General features: G+C 43.0%; 1 long non-coding RNA gene across 1 annotated transcript; it reads right to left on the bottom strand.

Moving 5' to 3' along the window:
- Nucleotides 1–462: 462 nt before the first annotated feature.
- LOC309499264 lies at nucleotides 463–22,455 on the bottom strand. Its single transcript, XR_014206185.1, has 2 exons — nucleotides 22,113–22,455; nucleotides 463–612 (listed from the first exon to the last, which is right to left on the bottom strand). It is a non-coding gene; the product is annotated as an uncharacterized lncRNA (long non-coding RNA).
- Between the last annotated feature and the right edge of the window lie 2,509 nt (nucleotides 22,456–24,964).

A 24,964-nucleotide genomic window follows, 5' to 3' on the forward strand; every position in this document is an offset into this window, starting at 1 on the left:
TAGTCGTTCAATAGCTGTCTGATTGTCTATTCTTGGGCTATGGTTAGACGTCTATTAGACGTATATATGTAGTCATTCAATAGCTGTCTATTCTTGGGCTATGTTTAGACGTCTATTAGATTTTCACTGACAGCCCAAAATTAGCCTCGATTTAGCCTAGACGTCTGGGCTGTGTTTAGACGGCTATTAGACGTCTATTAGACGCGAAATTGCTTGCTGGGAGTGTTACAACATGCCCCCGCCTGCACAACTGGGATTTAAACCCTGCTAGTGTCTTCTGCTAGTTAGCGAAGCATTAAATAACTATCTCAACTGTTAAATAACATCTTGGAGATAAAAATAATATCATATTTGTCTTATTTTAAATAAAACAAAAAATAGAGATGAAAAATTAACTTAAGTAAGATATTTACTTTTGCTATGGTTTAATAAATGTCTATGGATATCTTCCAAAAATAAAAATAATTTTGGCGGATTTTTTTTTTTTCTATATAGTGTTGATATGGCAACTAGTAAATACACAAAGTTTCGTCATCCAAGCATGTGCGGAAGTATTTAAAACAAGCGTGTTACAACTAGCCCCGCGATAGGTTGTGCCCCGCGCTCCCCTACCTTGAAGTCTATTGCATGTGAAACATAGGTTAGGGTTATGTGAAGGTATGCAAAACATTACAAGCTTGGGGCCAACATTTCAACCTGTAACCAAGGCATGACAGATTCTCTAGAAAACCAGAACATTGAAGCCCTATTATTGAGCAGCCCAATAGTACCACAATAAGTTTGGTAATTGTAGCCCTCACCTTTCATAAGGAGAAAGTCTCAAGTATTTCATCAAGAGAGAAAGTCTTGTGTAGCATCTGGACCAATCAGGCACGCACAAATTATTAATTATATTTTGTAGGAGCCATTTTAATGCAATTATATATTTGTCCATTGGGGGCGCTCTGACATTGGCATATTAGGAGCACATAGGTAATTAGACAACAGGTGTATTGGGAGTGGTATTGGTAGTTTTGACTGTGTTAAGCCATGTACTACGTGGAATATCATGCTGACCGTGCTTATAAGATTGTGTTGGATTGAGTTTAATGGTGCTTAACCATGCTACACTGATAAAGAGTGATGTTCAAGGACATATGGAATATGGACAATGTTCGTGCGCTGTATTATGCAAGGTATGGACTTTGAACAACAAAGAATGAGACACTACAAGAAGCTAATTGGAAGCAACATTAATTAATTAGAGCACAATATATAAAAGAGATTGGTTGCATCTTACATCTGTGTTCATGGAGTTTATACGCGTTAATTACTTGCTCACTCCTATTACCAGTACAACAGCGGCTTAATGGAAAGCTGTTACATATGTAATGAATAATCCAGCAAACTTACTCTCCCAACAAAGGTCTTTGAAATTTCCCCCAAAACTTACATCCCAAATTAAGTTAACACACTGGCAGAACCCGGTGTGCTGTTACAGCGATCCTCTTGGTGCTCTGTGCTGAGTTGGGTCCAAATTTGGAGAGAGAGACAGCGAGGAGTCACGCAATACCCGTTCCCTTACAGGTGCTGGCAGACCGCTCAGGAATAAGCCAGTCGTCTTTGAGCCACGCAATGCCAGCTGTATGGGACGGGATTATCCGCATGTCTACCAGGTATATATAAGGTATATGATGCAGTTGACCAGCCAAACATTAAAGCACAATTTGCAGCGATAGCCGGTTTTCCTAATGTAATCGGAGCAATTGATTGGACACACATTGCTATAAAGGCACCATCTGAAGAAGAATTTGCAAATGTGAATCGGAAACATTCCCATTAAATCATTACCGCATGCTGCTTTATCTCCAGTCTCCGATCAGGATCTGTTGAGAATGGGAACGGGAAGAATGTTGAGAATGGAACGCCCCCGACCCTCCTGCAACATTATACGGGAAAGAGTTGCAACCTTCCCCAGTATTAGAAAATCTGTTTAACGAACTAATGAAAAAATGTGCATATAATATGTGATGCAAAAATGTGCCCAACAAATATTGCCTAAAAATATGTGCCTAAAAAATATGTGCCTAAAAAAATGTGCCTAACAAATATTGTGGCAAGGTGACTTGGGTCAACCCATTTAAAGTTATTATTATCTATTTTTTGCTGTTTAATTATTCAACTGCGCATCAGGAGACTGTGGTTATCCACTAAAGATGTGGCTGTAAACCCCCCTCACCAACCCACAAAATGACAGAGAGCGCAGATACAATGATGCCCATTCTCGTACTCGGTCAGTTGTAGATCGGGTGATTGGTCAGCTGAAATGTCGGTGGCGCTGCCTTGACAGGACGGTGGGGGATGCTGTTATACCACCCTGACAAGGTGTGCCGGCACGGCATACCACTTGGTGAGGTGGCGGCACCGCCAGATGACCCCTACCCAAGACCAATGTATGTGCAGCCCAACCAACAAGCAATTCAGGCCCATCAACATGTGATTGCGACAATATAAATAGTAATAAGAGACAAAGTAAATTTTTTGACCAATTCCTTTAATGAGTGGGTTTTGTCTGTGAGTCATCGTCACGTGATGGCGCCACGCATGGCAGCCACGGTCGGAGGGTGCGTCATATTTTGTTTTGTTTTGTCTGTTAACTCAGTGTCTTGTCAAGTTTTTCGGCGTTCTTTAACAAGAGAAGCGCTTCTAAACATCAGGCAGACAACTTTTATTTCCCACTTTTCTGCTCCTAGCGGCAGAATTAGTGGGTATTCTAGTGAAAGCCGGGCTTGGCTTTGTACAAACAAAGAAACGTCGGCAGAAAAGGGGAAAGCGAGCGGGTGCTCTTGTGCGGCTACGTGGATGCGGGAACCATACAGTGCTACCAAGCATTTTTCTCTCAAATGTTCGTTCACTGAGCAACAAAATGGATGAACTCCAGCTACTGATGGCAAAAATCTGAGACTTTCTAACAGCGTCTGTCCTATGTTTCTCGGAAACTTGGCTGGGCGATCTGATCCCGGATTCTTCGTTACAACTGGCCGGCTTTAGGTTGCTGAGAGCGGACCACACCAGCTCTTTCTGGTAAGACGAAAGGTGGATGCCTTTGTTTTTATATTAACAGTAGCTGGTGTGTAGATATCACAGCGATTCTGTAATATTGCCCAATTGGAGGATCTCAAATCAGAATGCTATCATGCGGGCGCCGATGTATGGCGACATGCTACGAGCCTCTCTCACACCACGCTTAGTGTTAGTTTTAACCTTATTTATTAGTTTGATAATACAGCCTATGTCCTCCCTTATCACTTATGATTGCCAGACTTTATTGGACATCGGAGATTGGTTCGCTGTGCCGCTGCTCACCGCTCACCGCTCACAGCCAACATTCTGGCAATCCTAGCTAAAAATGGGCGACGAAGAGGATCTGCCGCAAAAAAAATTATGATTTCGTAGCTATTTGGGATTATTTCGGCTACAAAAAGGAGGATGTTGACCAAAAAGAGGTACTTTGCCTGGAGTGTTATAAAGTTGTGGATGGTTGTCTTTTTTAAAAAGTATTTTGTCTTATTTTTCGTGTTCGCATTTATGAGGAAAAAACAAGGTTACGTGACAGTTCTCCATTACGGTCTTCGTGAGCGCTCTGAAAGCGGCACTACTGCTTTAAAACTTTCACAGAGACCTCAAACAGAAAGCACAAAGCCTTTCTTTAAAGCAAATTTCGTTTTGTATTAATTGTATCTTAATTTTAATCAGTGTTTCATTATCCAATTTCCTGGATTTCACGAGTTCACATGTTAATGAAATCTGATGTAATATTATAATGCGTATTTGGCTTGCTGTCCGGGGGGAGGGCTCCGAGCTCGGAATTCGGCCCGACCCCAGAGTACTCCCCCCTATAAATGTATAGATCATAGGTATCTATGAGCAGACCCAGCCGTATGTGAGGTGATGGGGTGGTGGCGGGATCCTGAGAAATTAGTCAAGAGACAGGAGGTAAGGGAAGGCTTTATTTATACTGGCTTCTTCTTGTGCTGATTGGATGATTACCTGAACATGCTCCTCCCGAACTTTGTTACATAAAACTTCATTTCACGAGTTCACATGTTAATGAAATCTGATGTAATATTATGCGTATTTGGCTTGCTGTCCGGGGGGAGGGCTCCGAGCTCGGAATTCGGCCCGACCTCAGAGTAGGCCTACTCCCCCCAAAAAGGTCAGATGAACGCAGGACAGCGAGCGTAGAATTTATCCCCCCAAAATGTGAAGGGTATGTATTTACCAAGGAACGAGCTTGCCTGTTCGACTGGGAAGGCTCTCGCAACGTCCGACGGGAACTTGGATGCTCACAGCATCGGACGGATGAGCCGTTCTGCAGTTGAACTGACAGCTCGATGACGCAAGAATTATGCGAGCGTGAATTTGAGAACGAGTTTAACCGTCCATCCGGGAGGGCTCTCGCAGCGTCCGACGGGAACTTATATGCTCACGGCATCGGACGGGTAAGCCTCGCCAGGTTGGACGGAGGGTGCCCACTGAACTCGGTCGGGAGGGCTCGACCGGCGCTTCGACGGGGCTGGGGCACGGGAATAGACCCCTCGCAGCCCGACGAATGGGGAGCCCACCTAGCGACACGAGCGCGGCCGTCCGGCGACGACTAAAGCTGTGTTCACACTACAAGCCGCTACAAGCTAACATTTTGAAAGGAAAAGTCACTGAAGAGTGACAGATCACGTGTACTCCACTGACTTCACTCCTATTGGTTGTCGCTCCCGAAAGTCGCTCTTCATTTGCATAAAGTTGAACAGGGCTGCGTTCAGCCCCGACAAAACGTTGCACAACGTTTTTTAAACAGAAATGGTGATGCGTTGAACACACTGTTCTGATGACGCAAGAGTTGCAACTATGGCAGCTGAGAAGGCCCTTCTTTGTGTTCTTTGTGAAGAATTTTCGGAGCCTGATGAAGTCGGTATAAATATGTGTTTAATACTACAAAATATGCCGATGTTAAAGTTACTGCACTTGCCGCCCAGAACAAAAAAGAACATCCCAATCGAGTGAAGGGATTGCTGAAACTGAAATGGAAGCACACATCTTACCTAATTCAGACTAAAACACATCTATTTAGCCTCACATACTGACTTTATTTGTAGTTCATACTGTTATAATACCCTGTATTTTCTTTCTCATTTTTAGGAAAAGCACTTAATTACCATTGTTTATTTCTATACCAAATGTCATACACTTGCAATGAAGCTAAAAATATAAACAACTACATCATTATGTTGATATCCAATATTTTTACAATAAAACTTACGACAAACATGTCTTCTAATATCCTCAGTTGTTGCGTATACCGAGCTGCATCGAACACATTTGTAAATGACTTTCCTTGAACCCATTGTGCGAGTTCACTTTTAATACCGCGTGCTTTATATACATGTTGCTGCTGATTGGACTGCAGTTCTGACACACCCACCAAACAAGAGAAAACGTATCTCAAACCCCATTGCACACCGGTGCACGCCGTTTCCAGGAAACATGACGTTCAACCTGGAAACCGTAGCAAAACGTTGCGCACCGTTTTGAACTTGAATGTGCCCCTGATCTCAACTTTGTCGCGTCGCTGGACACGCCCCATCCAGTCGCCAATGGTCACTGTCGCGTGTGTTGCCGGAAGTCGCCCGCTCCCCATTGAAATGAATGGTATCGTGTCGCTTTGTCGCTTGTAGTGTGAACGGGGCTTAAGACGGGCAGGCTCTCACTGCAATTCGAACGGGAGGGCTCGACCAGCGCTTCGGAAGGGGGACGGAGCCCGGCCTTTGAACGGGTGAGCCATCGCAGCGTTCGAATGGGGGAGTCTGCATATGATTGTAAAAACGTTTCCTATGAATATTAAGCGAGCGTGCAAACGGCGAGCCCAGATGCAATCGGAAGGTTTGGTGTAACGGATGTAACTAAAAATGAAGCGCAGCAGGTGATAGATATAACAAACTAATTAGTTAGGGCTTGGTGAGCATTTCTGATGTGAAAACGGCTGGATCTGATATAGGTTTTGAAAGCATTCGATGACCAGCGATCGAGGGTTTTGATTTTTTGTTGGGAGAGACCTTTTTGTGCGGCTGTGGTAGCTGCTCTGATACGGAATGAGTGGCTAGAGAAATTATCTGCTGTGACGCCGGATTTGTTGAGGACTGCTTTAAGGTGTTTTTAGAACCAGAATCTCATAGCTGGATGATTGGAGTCGTTAGTGAAGAGTGGGTCGAATGGGGATTTGGACGTGGAACGTTTGTACTGCAGGTAGTTAAAAAGAGCATGGTACGGTTGGATGGCAGTTTGTAGGTTGAAAATATAAACGAAGTGACCTTTTTTAGCTCTGTCAGTTTTACTTTGTTTAATGAAGAATGATATGGTTTCATTATCTACGATCTGTAAGTCTGAAATTGTAGGATGAATATTTGGGTCGAATAAGGAAGTGATGGTCAGTTCGGAGCAGCGGAGGAAACCGAAGAATGCTAGGATGAACATAGCTTCTAATGTATAGGCGGTGTTGGTGGAGTGGTATCCAAGACGGAGTGATGAAATGCATCTGGTGAGTATATCGATTGTGATTGGTTGTCTGGTATCTGGGCGAGTGGGGCGGGTTTGGATTCCCTTAATTAGAAGGGACGTTTGGGAGTTATTAATTGCAGGTGCAGGTTTACCGTGGATTAATTTATGGAAGAATTGAATGCCGCTTAGATAGCTTTTTATGGATCCCGCTTGGAGACCTTTGACTCTATGAAAATGAGATATGAATGAAGTAACTGTTAAAAAAGAAAATTCGGGAAACGACAGGTTGTGAGAGAGGTGGAATGATTTGAACGATTTCCACGCGGTGTAATATGTTTGCAGGGTTCTGGGAGAAACTGCTTGGAGGATGGAATCGATGGACGTGTCCAGGAGGGATTTTAGCGGATGGTTTATGGGAAGATCAGCTGAGAATAAGGAGGTACTGGGGTTGGAGTGGGGTCTGCTTCTGGTGCCAGCATCCTGAATTTCTGAAAAGAGAAACGGGAGAGAGAGTCAGCTATTTGATTTTGAGCCCCTGGGACGTGTTTTGCAGTTATTAAGAACTGGTCACATGCGGAGATCCAGATGAGGCGTCTGAGGAGTGGCATTAGCGCAGGTGAGCGAGAACGACCTTTGTTAATACAGTGTACGGTTGCTTCGTTGTCGCAATGGATTTGGATGCTTTTGGTTGACCACTCTTTCCCCCATAGGGAAGCTGCGACAATGATCGGGTAGAGCTCAAAAAGGGCAGAGGAGGCTGAAGACTGGGGTGTGTCTAGGAGCTGAGGGGGCAAGGGAGATGCGAACCAGCGTCCTTGGTAATAGCCGCCGAAGCCGATCGAGGGAGCTGCGTCTGTAAACAGTTTGATATTGAGGGGAAGAGAGATAAAGTCGTCGTAAAAAAAAGTTAAGCCGTTCCACTGGTTAAGGAAATTAATCCATAATTTTAGCTCGTTTTTGGACTCGCTAGAAAGGATAATCCGATCTTCCAGCGCATGAACGGATGAAGTGAGGGCGAGAAGATGCGCGATAAAGGGGCGGCCCTGTGGAATAATGCGCATAGCATAATATAGGTGGCCCAGCAGCGAGAGAAGTTCGCGTTTTGAACAATCTGTGCCATCTGTAAAATTGGATGCGATTAAGATAATACGATCGATTTTTTCCTTAGGCATTGAGGCCGGGAATTTTACTGAGTCCAGATTGATGCCTAGGAACTCGATGGATGTAGTTGGACCCGATGTTTTCTCCTGGGCTAATGGAATCCCTAGCTCGGCGAAAACTTTTTGCACTGTGAGGAGGTGAGCCTCAGGGATGGCGTCATATGGTGAAATTATTAGGAAATCGTTGAGCAGATGGAGAAGATGAGGAATTGCATAATTATTGGAAAGGATCCAACATATGGCTTCAGAGAGAGTGTCAAAGATTTTCGGGCTGCTTTTGCAGCCGAAAGTTAAGCGCACGGCGAAATAAAACTTTTTCGGCTAGTTTACATCGAATAAGTGCCACGAATCAGGGTGGATTGGCATTACTTTAAAAGCAGAGGAGATATCTACTTTTGCAAGCCATGCGCCTCGTCCAGCTATTTTAATCATGGTTATGGCTTGTTCGATATCATGATAGTTGAGAGAATATTCTTCGAGAGGGATGAGACTATTGATGCTCGGATATGGAGAATTATGGGGGGTCGATTATCAACCGCTTTTTCCCAGAGAATTTCCTGGTAGCCACGCCTATGGGGCTGATGCGAAATTTGTCGAACAGGGGAGCCTCGAATGGGCCTATCATGAAACCGGATTCAATTTCTTTTTTAATTAGTTTATCTACTACTTCAGGCTCCGCTAAGGAGGACTAAAGATTAGCGCTGATAATGTTTTGCGTGGGATGACTTTCTACGCCGGGTTTAAAACCTTGATTGAGACCTGTCAGCAAATAATTTGTGAAGTTGACATCTGGGTGGTGTGATAATTCCTCGGCCAGGCGGAAAACATTCACAGGAGTCGAGAGATCGTTTTTTGCATTTTTATTAACAGATTTTTTGACTGGGCATACCACGCGGGCGTGTGCACCGCCACAGTAATCGCAGACGTGAAGAAAACGACAGCGTTGTCTTGGGCATCTCCCTTCATTGAAGTTTCTACAAACTTGTCTGTCGGGTGCCATGTATGGTGCTCTGATCGAAAAATCTTCTCTTGCGGGTCGCGGAACGTAACTTGTGGATTTTATGGCATTCTGCTCTGGGCAGGGAGGGATCGATGGATTGATTTGGGGGCATGCCGTGGTGACATGGCTTGTGGATCTGCAGATTGCGCAGGAGATGTTTCTGCACACCTCTTCACTAGACTCGGTTATGGAGATCAGTGTCCAACGCTCCCCAATAGGGACACTGATTCCATTGGGAAACGCGGACAGCGCATTTTGCGGAAAACAACTTGTGGTAAGTATAAAAATGACTTCCCCCATAAGACAACGCGAGCTCCGCTATGATAGAAAGATAATCGTTCAGCTCGCGCCGTCTATGGGGGAAAGTCGAGCATATGATTTCTGTATAGCGGCTGAAGGCAATACAGAATTCGGCCAGTGACAATGTACGTGATGTAACCTGTGAGTTATTTTTTAGAGTGACTGAAATATCGCCACAGTCCACTTGGCGATTGGACTCAGCTGGGGGAAACAAGGACAGGAGAGAACCCAAATCTACATCTGTGTTGTTCGTCACTGGAGGAGGTTCTGCGGCAACTGCATTCGGAGGGGCTGGTTGAGGAGTGGCTGAGAAGAGAGAGAAAGGAGATTGCACTTGGAGAGGGTTAAAGGGAGGGAAAGTTGGGGCTGTGGCCGTTTGCGGAGGCATCCTCGCACAGAGATCAGCCCCCGGGATAGATGGAGGCGGAATAGGAAGATCATTGTGTGGAAGGGGGAGGGGAAGGAAATCCGCCGGCGATTGACCGGCTAACGGAGGCATCCTCACATTAGGGTGAGCACCTGGCGCTTGGGAAGGAGGAAAACTGAAAGAAGTAGAAGGGAAGAAAAACATTTGGGGATCGTGTGTGAAATTGGAATTGCAGAGATCTGGAGCGTGAGGTAGCATGGTGGGAGGGGCTGAGGAGAGGAGTTGACCCAGAAAAGGTTGGCGCCCTTCCGAGACTGGTTCCGGGGCGCGGCCCAGGCTAGCGGAAGGTCTGCGACGACGTGGCGCAGGGGCGGGGCCCGGCGCTGCAAGTGAGGAAGGTGTAGACGTTGCGGGACGAGCGATCAGGGCCCGGCGGGCCTTGCTCGTTCGAGCCGATGGGATTGGAGCTGAAACAGAAGGGTGAGAAGATTGTAAGGTGACATATAAATTAAACAATTCAGCTTTTTTCATCCTGCGGGAAAAATTTGCATCGGAATTAATTAAGGCTTGTCTCAGCCCCTTAACTGTCCACTTCCCTATGGGAGGGATGTTTGGGTGAGCTGAAAGGTGGGAAGGCGCGGAGGAAGACGATGAGGAAGATGAGGAGTTCCTCGCTGGCGGTGGTGAGGGGAGTCTTTGGCGTCTCAGAGTATGCGGAGAGGATCTGGAGGGCCGGCATCCCCTGTTTGAGGATGGAGGCTCGATGTTGTTGTTAGCTGCTGGAGAGGAAATGGTCTCTGGATCGGCGGTTTGCGATGGAGACACCTCCGTGATGAAAGACTCATCGTCGGAGGGGAAGAGCTCTAACTCGGACATAACGGCACGAAGGCGGAGTCCGATGCTGAGAGATTATTCAAGAGACAGGAGGTAAGGGAAGGCTTTATTTATACTGGCTTCTTCTTGTGCTGATTGGATGATTAGCTGAACATGCTCCTCCCGAACTTTGTTACATAAAACTTAATTTAATAAATAAAAAGTAAATATAGCAGACAATAGATAATCACGACACGGAGGCGCCAGCGCCTGAACTGGAGCTAAAGTTAAGCTATCATCCATGAACCGAAACTCAGCGTATAAGGTAGTCTACTCGCCTCACACACCTATATATATAAATATATCTATTATCTACAGAAATCTCTATTTTTAAACAGAACCATTCAAAACAAAATAAAACGATGTAATCCGTATGAGTCAGTATCGTCAACATCATCTTTGCAGCCGACAGAGAAAACACTTGTTTATTAATAAACAATTAAAATGTCTCTCATTGCAATATTTTACATATTCATAATCATTACTTTTGCTGGTTCTTTGTGACAGCTTTTAGGTGCCGTTTACATGAACGCGTCACTGCATCAGCACCGAAAACATAGAGAGAGAGAGAGAATAAGATTTGTTTTACTTATTTTGAGGAATTATAGCCTAATGAACAAACAAACATCTGTTAAGAGCGCCGCCACATTGGATTGCGTAGAAAGTTCACCGAATTCTGACAGAAATATGTTCTAATTTTGGAATAAAATATTAAGTGACCTTTTTGTCACTTGTAATGAAGCTTGCTTATTAGTGAAATTATTATTGACTTTAGCCTGGATTGATGGCTCGCAATATCGTAATATATATATAGTTGGCGAAAAAATATCGCAATGTAATTTTATTCCAATATCGTGCAGCCCTAACTTCAATCATTGTAATTTGAAGACAGTGCTACCGAGATACTACCAACACGTCAGCTGTGTCACCAGAGGCAACAAAACTGTCGGTCACTGCTATTCAACCATTAAGGGAGCTTTTAAATCTGTTCCTCTGCCTCACTTTGGGAAATCAGATCATTCCTCTGTACTGCTGCTCCCCGTGTACAAGCAGGAGATAAAGAGGGAGAAAGCCATTGTGAGGACAGTACAGCGCTGGACTGCTGAAGGTGAGCAAGAGAGTGTAGTAAACAGACTTTTCAAGAGGCAGAACCCTTGGAAATCAGCCGGGCCAGAATCCATCTCTCCAGCCACCCTTTAGCACTGTGCGGACCAGCTGTCTCCTGTGTTCACCACCATCTTCAACACTTCCCTGGAGACATGCCATGTACTAGCCTGTCTCAAGTCCTCCACCATCATCCCTGTGCCCAAAAAGCCAAGGCCTACAGGACATAATAGCCGCGTTTCCACTGTCGGGCCAGGGCCGGGCCAGGGCTTTAAACGGGCCGTGCCGGGCTGATAGCCTCGGGCTAATAGCACCGGGCCTGCGTTTCCACTGTCGGGCCAGAAGCTCCACAGCGCTTCACTAAAACACGCCTGTAACACGCCTCTCTGGAACAACGTCACACTAACCCATTCACCAACAAATGGAAGTTTTATCAGAAAACTAATCAGAAATCACTGGAAACAGCGTTGAAAACAAACATGATAAAAGCGGCCGTTTGCTGGCATTTTTGTTGTTTACTTGAATATTTAAAACCCAAGCATCGATGTTTTACCACAGGTTTACAATAAAAAGTGATACATTGATCATAATGAATTAATTTATGTCAAAATTGCACATTAGTCACTCAGAAATAAATTACCGTTAGGTCTATTTCACAAAAGAAAGAGGACACACTTACTTCTTCAGTCGCGTCTGTTACTGTTTATCTGGTAGTTACAGGACATATTTACATCACATTTAGAAAGAATGATAATTTCTACAAATATATGCCACCAAAAATACGACCTGAGGAGCTTTAGCAGCACTCTCTCGACTTCCATACAGATATTTTCCGTCAGAGAAACAGAGGAAGCTCCCGAAAAAAAAAGTTGCTTTGTTTTATGATAGTCCGGTATAATGAGACGAGACGTAGGCTACTGACAGATAAAATAAAAACATGATTGTGATAGCCTTTATGATTGGTCTGATTTCTTCAAGCGTTCACTATGTATTTTTACTATGCGTTTCTTCAAGCATTTACTATGTTTACTATGGTAATGGTTAGAGCGCATAGTCTTTTGCATCACAAACACAAGGCATTCAAACATGAACGCGAGTTAAATTATTTTAAAAGTCTTTAATGCTGACAGAATCATCCGGCGCTGCCGTCTCCCGACTCAGGTGAACTCCGCCTCTGTTCGTAACCACTCCTCTAGCCCGAGCTGGCCCGCTCTGGCCCAAGGTATTCGACGGGCCAGAAATCCTGGCCGTTGGCCCCGAGTAAGCCCCGATCAAGCCCCGGAAGTGACAGTGGAAACGCGACTGGCCCTGGCACGCACTAGCACGGCCCGGCCCTGGCCCGACAGTGGAAACGCGGCTAATGACTACAGACCCATCGCCCTGACCTCTGTAGTAATGAAGTCCTTTGAAGTGCCTGGTGCTGGCCCACCTCAAATCAATCACAGACTCTCTCCTGGATCCCCTGCAGTTTGCCTACAGAGTCAACATGGCCCTTCACTTCATCCTCCAGCATCTGGACTCCCCGGCATCCTATGCCAGGATTTTGTTTGTGGATTTTAGCTCCGCATTCAACACCATCATCCCTGCCCTGCTTCAGGACAAGATCTCCCAGCTCAATGTACTGGTCCTGGACTCCACCTGCAGATGGATCGCAGACTTCCTGTCTGACAGGAAGCAGTGCGTTAAGCTGGGGTCACAAGTCTCTAACTCCCAGTCCATCAGCACCGGCTCCCCTCAGGGCTGCGTCCTTTCTCCTCTGCTTATCTCCCTATACACCAACAGCTGCACCTCCAGTCATCCGTCCGTCAAACTCTTGAAGTTTGCGGATGACACCCCCCTCATTGGGCTCATCTCGGATGGGGATGAGTCTGACTACAGGTGGGAAGTCGACAACCTGGTGTCCTGGTGTTGCCAGAACAACTTAGAGCTCAGTGCTTTGAAGACAGTGGAGATGGTTGTGGACTTTAGAAGGAACACAGCCCCACCCACCCCCATCAACCTGTGCGGCTCCCAGGTAAACACTGTGGAGTCTTTCCGCTTCCTGGGCACTTGTTACGACCTCTCACAAATATATATTTGTTCTGAGAGAAGAGAGAATTCGTAACATAAAGAAGAACGAAAGAACGGCTGAATCACTGCAATGATTTATTTACTCACTCACAACGGACGTTACAACCACGAACATTTCGTAACACTCCCCCACAAAAAAAAAAAAAAAAAAGAAACATACGTTTTCCTTCTTTTTTTTTTTCTATAGAGGGGTCAGACATTCAAAGACAAACAAAAACAACACATGAGACTCTATCCTCGTGAAAGAGCATCTGCAACGATGTTGTCACTACCCTTTTTATGCTTAATCTCTAAATTGTATTTTTGGGCCAGTAAGGCCCAACGCATTAAGCGCTGGTTGTGGTTATACATACGTGACAGGAACACTAACGGATTGTGGTCAGTGTAAACTACCACAGGTAAAGAAGCAGCCCCAAGGTAGACATCAAAGTGTTGTAGCGCCGTTAACATCGCTAAGGTCTCTTTCTCTATGGTTGAATAGTTCAACTGAGGTCGAGTAAACTTAGTAGAGAAGTAAGACACAGGATGAGAAAATCCATCAGCACCCTCTTGCAGAAGGACAGCTCCGGTTCCCGTCGCACTCGCATCCACCTCCAGTGTAAACGGCCGGGACAGGTCAGGAGTTGACAGAACTGGAGCACTACAGAGAAGAGACTTAGCACACATAAAAGCATGTTGACATGCGTCAGACCACAGAACTGTTTCTTAGGACTGCATAGAGCAGTCAAAGGTGCCACAATCATAGAGACATTTTTTACAGAAGCACCTGTAATAACCGGCCATTCCTAAGAATCGCAACAATTCCCGCCGAGTCGTAGGAACAGGATACGACAAAATAGCAAAGATCTTAGCGTCAATTGGTCGAACCTTTCCTCGACCGACTTGCTTCCCGAGGTAAGTAACAGTTGCCTTTGCGAACTCACACTTCCTCAAATTAAGTGTGAGAGAAGCACTAGAAAGACGATTAAAAACGGTCTGTAATGTTGTCATATGCTCACCCCAAGTGGCAGAATAAATCACCACATCATCTAAGTACACATTACACTTATCAACATCTCTTAAAACTAACTTACCCCCTCAGGTCGCGTTTGTTTCTTCTTAAGGCTGTAACATTCAGAAATAGAATGCCCTATTTTACGACAGTAACTACACTCTTTCCTGAATCTCACCCCTGAAGGCTTTATTTTAAATTTCAGTTTCTTTTTGAAGACTAGATCCTGATTCTGATGGAGATCTAACAAAAGTAGTTTTATGCATTAAAGCATACTCATCAGCCAGAATAGCTGCCTGTTGGACTGTAGTTACCTTTTGTTCATTCAAATAAAGAGCTGTACGTTCTGGGACTGAATTTTTGAACTCTTCAATAAGCACAAGCTCACGCAGAGATTCATAATCAGTAACCTTAGAGGCTTTAATCCACCTGTCAAATAATGTGCTCTTTTCCCGAATGAATTCCACGTACGTTTGAGAAGCAGATTTTTTAGTCGTACGAAAACGTTGCCTATAGTGCTCGGGCACTAATTCGTACGCACGCAAGATGGCATTTTTTACGGCATCATACTGCACGCTCTCTTCTAAAGATAATGACGCGCACACCTCCTGTGCCTTCCCCGTGAGCTTACACTGCAGCATCAACGACCAGGATTCTTTGGGCCATTTCAAAGCCATAGCATTTACATTTACATTTACATTTATTCATTTAGCTGACGCTTTTATCCAAAGCGACTTACAATTGCTATATATGTCAGAGGTCGCACACCTCTGGAGCAACTAGGGGTTAAGTGTCTTGCTCAGGGACACAATGGTGTCTCACAGTGGATTCGAACCCGGGTCTCTCACACCAAAGGCATGTGTCTTATCCATTGCACCACCACCACCCCATAGCTATCCGCTCAAAAGCCTGAAAGTATGCTTCCACCTCTTTTTCTCTAAAAAGCGGCACTAATGCAATATTTTTCGTCACACTAAACGTAACTGCCGACGAAGAATCTAACACCGGGACAGGCGCCGAATTACCAGAGTCATTTTCAGCTGTTACAGAGTTGGCAGTACTGGAGTCTACAGGCGATCGATTTTCTAACACCGGTTCCTTTTGCTGTCTCAATTCTAACTCTCGCAACCGAATTTTAGTATCTGCCTCGATACGATCCCTCTCCAATTGATGTTCTAATTCGTCTTTCCGCCTCTGAGCTCTATCTTGAGCCTCCAACTGCAATCGAGCAACACGCACGTTCACACGAGCCTGAGACATTGATGACATATCAGTAGAAATTGACAACGGTTCAAATTTTGGCATAGACAACGGTGGACCTACCATACCGACATTCAATGGAGTGACAGGAGCAGGAGCTTCTGATGGTTCACCCTGCTGCGTTACTTCAGCGTCACCAGGTAACACCCCTTTTCCAATAAGACCAGCCAGCAAACAAGTTTTCAACTCTTTTTTAAGTAACACTCTAGAAACAGATATCTCATACTGTTGAGCAATAATATACAAATCCTCTTTCCGACAGTTGTCCAACATTTCAACCCTCGGTTGTTTAATAAATTCGTTCAAATTAAACGTCGCCATTATCAAAAAAAATATGAATCAAGTAAGCATACTCCGGACCTCTCTACCTAGCCACAAAACTAACTACAACCTCTCTAATCTTCAGAGGGTTACCAGTTAAGAGATAAAATCTCTCCCCCGGAATACCTCCAAAAATAACAAACTAAAATAAAAAACTCAACATAATAAACAGTAATCCGATGGAAAGTCCGGCGCTAAGCACGGCCAGCTGGATCACTCTAAATAACCGGAGCAACTTACCCTAATCATACAACGCGATCTCTCCTCAAAATCGTGGACGAGCCCCCAATTTATGTTACGACCTCTCACAAATATATATTTGTTCTGAGAGAAGAGAGAATTCGTAACATAAAGAAGAACGAAAGAACGGCTAATTCACTGCAATGATTTATTTACTCACTCACAACGGACGTTACAACCACGAACATTTCGTCCAGTAAATGGACCAAACAGTACGGACAACGGTTAACAAACATACAGCTACTAAAAGACAAATTGTTTGCTGGTTAGCCCACAAGATCCGAAGACGCTCTCCTTTCTCCTCCTCGTTGGCGTTTTATAAGTCACTTCCATCAGGCAAATCCCGAACAGGTGCGTCCACCTGGAGACAGAAAGAGCAAAAAAGCGCGCGCGCACACGCTCAAAGAAATAGAGCGCGCGCACATGCCCAGAAAAACACCAAGACAAACAAGGGAGGGACAAAAACAAAGGAGAACAAACACAGATCGTAACAGCACTATCCTCTCCCAGAACCTAAAGTGGGAACTGAACACCAGCTCCCTCGCCAAGAAAGCACTTCAGCGGATGTACTTCCTACGGCAGCTGAAGAAATCCAACCTTCCGAAGACAATGATGGTGCACTTCTATACATCCATTATTGAGTCCATCCTTACCTCCTCCATCATCACCTGGTATGCTGCTGCCACGGCCAAGGATAAGAGCAGACTGCAGCGTATCATCCGCACTGCTGAGAAGGTAATCGGCTGCAATCTGCCTTCCCTTGAGGACCTGTACACCTCAAGGGCGCTGAGGTGAGCGAAGAAGATTGTGGCAGATCCCTCCCACCCTGGTAACTTCCTGTTCCAGCTACTCCCCTTTGGCAGAAGGCTGCGGTCCGTTAGGACCAACACCTCACGCCATCAGAACAGTTTCTTCCCTTCTGCTACTGGCCTCTTTAACAAGGCCAGGAGCTCTCATTGTCACTGACTTTAAACTAGAAACTAGAAACTCTTAACCATGTCATATTTTCACTGACTTTAAACTAGAAACTCAATATAGCTCATTGTTATATTTGCACTTTTGCATATTTGCACCATTGCCTTATAAGGTATCCCATGTGTGTTCTTGTGCTCTTATATCCTGTACCTTATACATGTATGTTGTATGTTATATGTATGCACCTTCCTGCCAAAGTAAATTCCTTGTCTGTACAAACATTCATGGCAAATAAACCCCCTTTCTGATTCTGATTCTGAGTGCATCAGTGATATTTTTCAGGGGTATCACTCCTGTCTGACGAAGAGCCTACGTGCTTGAAACGTTACCACCTGTGTGTGAGTCTACCATTAAATTTTCACATTTTTGGAGCCAGAGTGTGCCAACTTTTTTTCCTTTTTTACACGCATTTACCAAAAATGCAATGGATACATAGAATCTCTGGTGTACTTTTGGTCAGCTACATTGCATGCATTTGTCATCAGGCGGAAGCTAGTTATTTTAGATTATAAAGTTATAAATATGGGTATTTTTCTTACAAATGTTTTTCAGAAGGGCTTTATTAACCCCCCAAAGCTGTGTTGAGAACTTTTATCATGGACAGATGCACTTTTATGGACTTCAAAACAGAAACGACCATTCACTACCATTATAAAGCTTGGAAGAGCCAGGAGATTTTTTAATATAACTCTGATTGTATTCATAGAAAAAAAACATGAATATTCCTTTTTTTAATGGATTTAGCGTTCTCCAGGGGTCACACAAGTTTTTTCCTGCTTTGAGAGTGAGAGCAATCCAGTCCTGATGAGCGGTCAAGCAACGGGTCAAGAGTGCAGTTAAAGTTACCTGCTACTAACTGTACCAGGAAGAGAGGCAATTACTAAGAAAATATTTTTTTTGAAAAATTTGGGCCAAAAACGAATAACTCAAAAACCTGCCATAAACAAATCCCATTAGCTGTCAACCCGAAAAGGACACCCTGTCCCCCCTTACGAAAAAGAAGTATACTTAAGTAATGTTCAAGTATATTTTAAGTATACATTATGCAGTAAGTATACTAATGTCAATATGTACTTGTCGTAAACTTGTAAGTGTACTGTTTTAATACCGCTTGGGACTAAATTGGCCCACTTTTAGTATATAAAAGTTTAAGTGTACTATAAGTGTAACAGTAGTAAACTTTAAGTGCACAACTAGTTCATAATTATGTTTCTCATTTGTACTGCAAGTGAACTTATGGGTATACTAGTAGTTTACTATTTTAATACTTTTTTGTTTATGAAAGTACACTTTGAAGTAAACTCTCAGTAAACTACTAGTTTAGTAGTTTTATACTACAAGTTTTCTTAAAGTGAACTTATCATCCTTGTACTTTACTAATTATACATTCTTTTTGCTCTTTTAGTGTACTCTCAGTAAACTACTAGTTTAGTAGTTTTATACTACAAGTTTTCTTTAAGTGAAATTAACATTATACTTATAGTTTACTATTTATATATTATTTTTGCACTTGCAGTAGGCCTATATACCACTATGTTCAAATGTTATTTTTTATACTTGAAAAATACCTTTAACTGTACATTTTATTAGCTTCATGCATCCTTTTTTACCAACACTTGAATGTTGGTAAGTTTCATAAAGAAAGGCAACATTTTAAACAAAAAAATTTAGAAAATCTCATTTTTGTCAAAGACTACACTCCTTGATCAGATTCAGAACGATGATCAAAACACAGATGGAGTAGATCGAGTCAAACACACCAAAAGCTTCACAGTCGTTTTCTCTTCATGTGTTACGCTTCATTTAATTTGGAAACATTAAGCAATTTACAAGCTATTTAATGTTTGATGATCACGTTATTTTACATTTGAGTGAGCAATCTTCTATCACTTGTTTCAGCTTCTTCTTCTCCTGTATTTTGATCCAGAGATTCTGTAGCAGAAGATGTGTCATAGCGCCCCCTACCGTATAACAGTGAAAACATGGATAGCTGGAAAATTCAGTCAATGGTGGGGAAAGAGTAAAGTAGAATTAAAGTAAATCCCTATATACACCACCAGCGGACTAGCCTGCACAAAAATTCAGATACACAGAATTAGAAACATATCTGTTTTATATCAATATTTTCAAACAATGTTATTCATAAGACTGTGTATGAAAAACTATTTTAAAAAAAAGTATATTTAATAGGCTACTCGATCAAAAGAGTTAACACAACTACAAGCCAAGTATAGCCTACTTATATCTTGATCAAAAGATACAAGTACAAGAGTACAAGTACAGGCCAAATATACTTGGACTTTTCTCTCAGTATAAGTCAATTAAATGTGTAATTTTGAGTATATTTCTGAGAAGTACATAAAGAATATTTTTTGAGAAGTATATAAAATGTAGACTGAAAGTATGAAAATTTTAAGAAAACGGGTGATCACATTTAAAATATTAAGGATTTAAAAAATATATATGTTTTTACCATGGCTATTAAGGGCAATGATTAAGGTTAAATCCAATCAAATTGGTATCTGTTGAGTATTTTATTTATTGTGTTTGAGAGTGCGCCCAGAAAGCTGTCAATAAAACTTTGTTCTGCAAATAGCAACATGTCATGCTGCAAACCAGATTTGGGAGGGAAAATACCCTGAGGTGCTGTAGTAATGAAACTTGCTTTTTGTTTGAATGAGACTTTAATTCTGATTGAATATCAAGAAAGATAAAGAAAGAAATGTTAAAACAAGATCAATAAAAAAATGCAGAAATTGTTAAAATTCTAAATCATAATAATAGGAATATGCACTCTGTGATAATTAGGACATTTTGAATCATAAAAAAAACTTTGATGTATTTATGTAGATGAGATATCTAAAACTGAGCAATAGGTGCTCTTAAAGTGATAAATAAATAGAAAGATATTAACTGCACGTGTTTAAATATTATACTTTCTATCTGAAGGCGTCTAGAATTTGTATCCCATATCCCTTGGGAGACAGTGAAAAAACTGATCCAATGCAAAGATTTTGGTTTGTTAACAAAGATAATTTTTGTGCACTGAGCATTTTATGAGAATGAGATTGGGTGACCCAATTTAAATATAAATTGTGATTTGAAGCACATAACAGACATCTTGTCATTTTATTTTGGTTTCTTGTAAAAGAGAAAAGACAAAGAATTACTTTTGCTTATACACTGTATTCTAATTCGTTTTCCTGTATTTTCCTGCGTTTTGCAACGAAGAAATGCTTGCTTTTTTCCGCAATGACCGTTAAACCTGAGTCAGGGGCGGATCTAGAAAAATATTTATGGGGTGGCGAGAGGGGGGCAGGAATTTTTGAGGGGTGGCAACATATGGCAGACGAATTTAATCACAGTTAAATTTGCCATAACTTTTAATTCGTTGCTGCCAATAGGGATGGGTATCGTTCGGTGTTACTACTCTTACCAATACTCCTTATCGATCCGGTACTTTAACGGTATTCTTATTGGTTCTTTTTGTTATATAAAAAAAAAGGGGGAAAAAAATGATTTAGAACACAATTAATATTGCTTTATATTTTGAAATGTAAAATAAATATCTATAGCAAAAGAAAATTAAAGCAATGATTTAACAAAACAAATAAAACATATATGTTATTCAGAAGGGTGCAGGCTTTTGTGTTTTATATTCAGAAGACATAGGACACCAAAAACAAAGTACAAACACATGGTCAAACAAAAAAAGTATACAATTATACAAATTATATATCCAGTGCTTTAATTTCAGTAATGTCTACTGACATTACTGTTCAGGCTAACATGGGCTAAAAAGACATCTAATAAAGTCAGATTTAAAATAACACTATAGTTTATCATAGATAGATTAAAGCTTATATCATTCAAGGGCTGCGACTGATTTTCTCTTTGTCTTTTGTTGTTTGATTTACATTAATGGAGCAATCGTCAGCAAGATTATTAGACTGCTGCCTCTTTAAGACCAAATGCAGACCTAATCATTATTACGCATCATATTCCCAACTATTAACGCCCATACTTAATCCTATTGTATTTGTTATTCCCCAGTTGTAACCTGGTTTAATTGCTGTGAGGAATTGGATTTAATAGGACTGCTTAGCTAATCAAATGATCGATCTCCTAACTGGCACTGTATTGTGTGTTGTAACGTAACGTACGTCGGCGTCACGGCGACCATCAGTAAACGTTATGGATACAAACAATATTTTATATTTTTTATTAAGCTGTTTTTGTCTTTACTCAAATCAAAAGTAGGCTAATCAAAGGGAAGAGTGCTCTTACAAATCACGAGGGAGCGATTTGACCGCTGATTTTGACTAACGTAATAGACTCGCTGTTTTTGCTGATGCTGAATCGTCTTTAGCATACAATACATTCATTACAAATGTAACTTTAAGTTAAACGTGTGTTTAAACTACACCTGGGGAAACTCACTTCACCTTCAGAGGCTCTGGGGCAGCTCAGGCTCTCCAGTCGGGTTGCAGGGCCACCGCACTGACCGCAGCAGACTCGCTGTGTGTGAGCCAGACTGAGCCAACACCGCTCTGCACGTTTGAATCAGGGAGGGGCTAATAATACATTTAAAATTAAAAGTTAAATTGTTCACTTTTGGTAAATGTATTGTTTAGTTCACTGTTTTGAGAAGCTTGTGGACATAGTGGCGGGTTTTTACAAGTACAGTTTTTGGATCATCAAAGTTAGGGGGGCAAAGCTCTAGAGTGGGGGGGCACCTGCCCCCCCCCCTTGCCCCCCTGTAGATCCGCCCATGTGTTAAAAATTTCAGCTGCCTTGACAAGTTGGATGACTGCAGAAAAATAAAAGAGGAAGTGGGGCCTGCAGCCACCCTCCTGAAAGAGGAAGTTGACACCAGAGGGGTCAGCATCAAGGGGGTAATCCAGCACCCGGAAAGCATACCTTCTGGGGGCATCCATTGGCTAACAAGCCATCACCTGCTGTTAGCATCCCATTGACTCCCATTCATTTTGGCGTCACTTTGACAGCGAATAACTTTACATCTGAGGCGTTTAAAGACTCCATTTGTCCATCGTTTATTTCTTAAGAAACACGACAATGTTCAGTTCGTTCAGCTTAAGTCATTCAAATCCACTTCTTCTCCCGTCACTACAGGTGTGCCCCAGGGCTCTGTCCTGGGGCCCCTTCTCTTTATCATCTACCTTCTGCCCCTTGGCAATATTCTCTGTAAATTCAATGTTACTTTCCACTGCTACGCGGATGACATCCAGCTGTACCTCACCACAAAGCCCTCAGTCACTCTCCCACCCACTACCCTCACCGATTGCATTGCTGAAATAAAATCCTGGTTTACCCTCAACTTCCTTAAACTTAACAGTGATAAAACCGAGGTTCTCCTCATTGGCACCAAATCCACATTATCCAAAACCAACAGTTTTTCCATCGCAACTGATAACTCCTCTATCTCACCTTCCCCTCAGGTTAAGAGTCTGGGTGTCATCCTGGATAGCACACTATCATTTCAATCACACATCAATAACATCACCCGGTCAGCCTACTTCCATTTACGTAACATTAATCGTCTTCGCCCCTCCCTTACCCCCCACTCTGCCGCCATTCTTGTCCACAGCCTTGTCACCTCACGTCTAGACTATTGTAATTCACTTCTCTTGGGCCTCCCTCACAAATCCCTCCGTAAACTTCAATTAGTCCAGAATTCAGCTGCCCGAATCATTACTCGAACACCCTCCATCCATCACATCACTCCTGTCCTCCAGCAGCTCCACTGGCTCCCTATCCAGTCCCGTATCCAGTTCAAAGTCCTCTTGCTGACATTCAAAGCCATCCACAACCTCTCACCCCCTTATCTATCTGACCTCCTTCATGTTCCCACTCCATCTCGCTCTCTCAGATCCTCTTCCTCATTATACCTGTCCGTCCCACCTGCCCGTCTCACCACAATGGGGAGCAGAGCATTCAGCCGCTCTGCTCCCCGCCTTTGGAACTCCCTTCCACCTCATCTCAGAAATATGGACTCATTCCCTCATTTCAAATCTGGACTCAAAACCTATCTGTTTAAACAAGCCTATTCATTGTAACATCCATTCATCTGTAATTCTAATTGATTTTAACTGGTTTTTAATTGATTTCTTGCATTATTTTATCATTTGTTTTATGTATTAACTTTTATGTATGCCTGTACGGTGGCCTTGAGTGTCAGAAAGGCGCCTTTCAAATAAATGTATTAATGTATAAAAGGCTCCATTAACTTACACAATGGCCCCCGTAGAAGCCGTTTTTGTAAAAATAAGCTAATGATTGCGTCATAACCACGCGACTCTCTGCTGCACCGTAGAGAAGTTACCGTATAGACAGGATGAGAAGCTCACAGGCAATCGGGAGGACGTGGGGGCATAAAGTCCGATAAAGACGTATAACTTTGGGAAGGCAGAGAGCAAGCAAGCTTGGATTAACTTAATTACATAACATAATTAACTTTTTCCTTTTGCAGGATGTCATGATGGATCCCATCGAACAGAACTGATTCTGTTCCAAATGTATACAAATATTGTCTTGTTACTGTGTTTAACATGAAATTTCACAGGTTTCATCAAAAAAGGCCAGACAAGCAGATGAGTTAATACATGTTGTCACTAACAGAAATACTTAAGGTCTCCATTCACAGGTTGTTCTTGTGGTTCAAATACTACACCTGACAAGGGCCAACGCTTGATTCTGTAGTTTTATCTGGAGCTTGACAGAGCGTTGGCCTCAGTAGAAAAACTTGTGATGATAGGGAGGAAGCCTTCTCACGCAGAAATGTCTGTTTGATGCTCGGATGAACAGTGGCCTGACTAGACATTTTTTTGTATAATACGGCCAACCTGTTTACCACAGATTGGCACTACCCACTATATAAGCCTGACGACTCTAATCAGAGGAGGCCTATGGGAAGGGTATGCATAGCCTACCTATATATGGGACCTTCAGGGCCCTACTTCTACTGCTATAAAAACCATACCTAACACACCCCTTAATACTTTCTAAAAGGGAACCGAGGTCTACTGTACAACCTTACTAAAACTCTCGTAAAGGGAGGAGACCAACAGAGCTCAACCTGCTGCCCGTAGAGCGATGGCCTAAAAACATTCACAAATTGAAGGCCTATCACCATAAAGAGCTCAAAAGAGCGCACTTACTACCAAACCCGACGCCAGACCTACAGAAAGGGTTCCAAATTGAAGGAATCACTCATCACAAGTGCAGCCTCAGGGCTGATGCAAGAAGTACCTGGGGTGTAGGAAGTGTGCAGATGATAACCAGAAGATATTTTTGGAAATTAAGCTGTTTAATTTGACTTTTGTGGTTATCTGAGTGTTAAAAATTTCAGCTGCCTTGACAAGTTGGATGACTGCAGAAAAATAAAAGAGGAAGTGGGGCCTGCAGCCACCCTCCTGAAAGAGGAAGTTGACATCAGAGGGGTCAGCATCAAGGACCGCAGACCTTTGCCTCGACACATACCTGTGTTTGCGCTTCCCCTCAACGTCAGTGTAGTTTGCTCGCTGATGGCTATGGATGCACTCTGAACACGGGTTCTTTTCGATCCCTATTGTATAGATCGGGCAGGAATAGAAGGCTCACAGGAGCTGGAGCGTTATGGCTGGAAAGAAACCGTTTGTGAAGTCTGCCATGAGCGGTCTCTTCCCTCACGCGCTCCTACGGCAGCAAAGCCTCGCTGAGCGCGTTCCATAACACTCACAACTCTTCATACAGGCAGGGTGGCTGTGAGGCTT

The sequence above is a fragment of the Leuciscus leuciscus genome (genome assembly GCF_965113295.1).
Source record: "Leuciscus leuciscus genome assembly, chromosome: 5".
In the NCBI taxonomy this organism is placed as follows: Eukaryota; Metazoa; Chordata; class Actinopteri; order Cypriniformes; family Leuciscidae; genus Leuciscus; species Leuciscus leuciscus.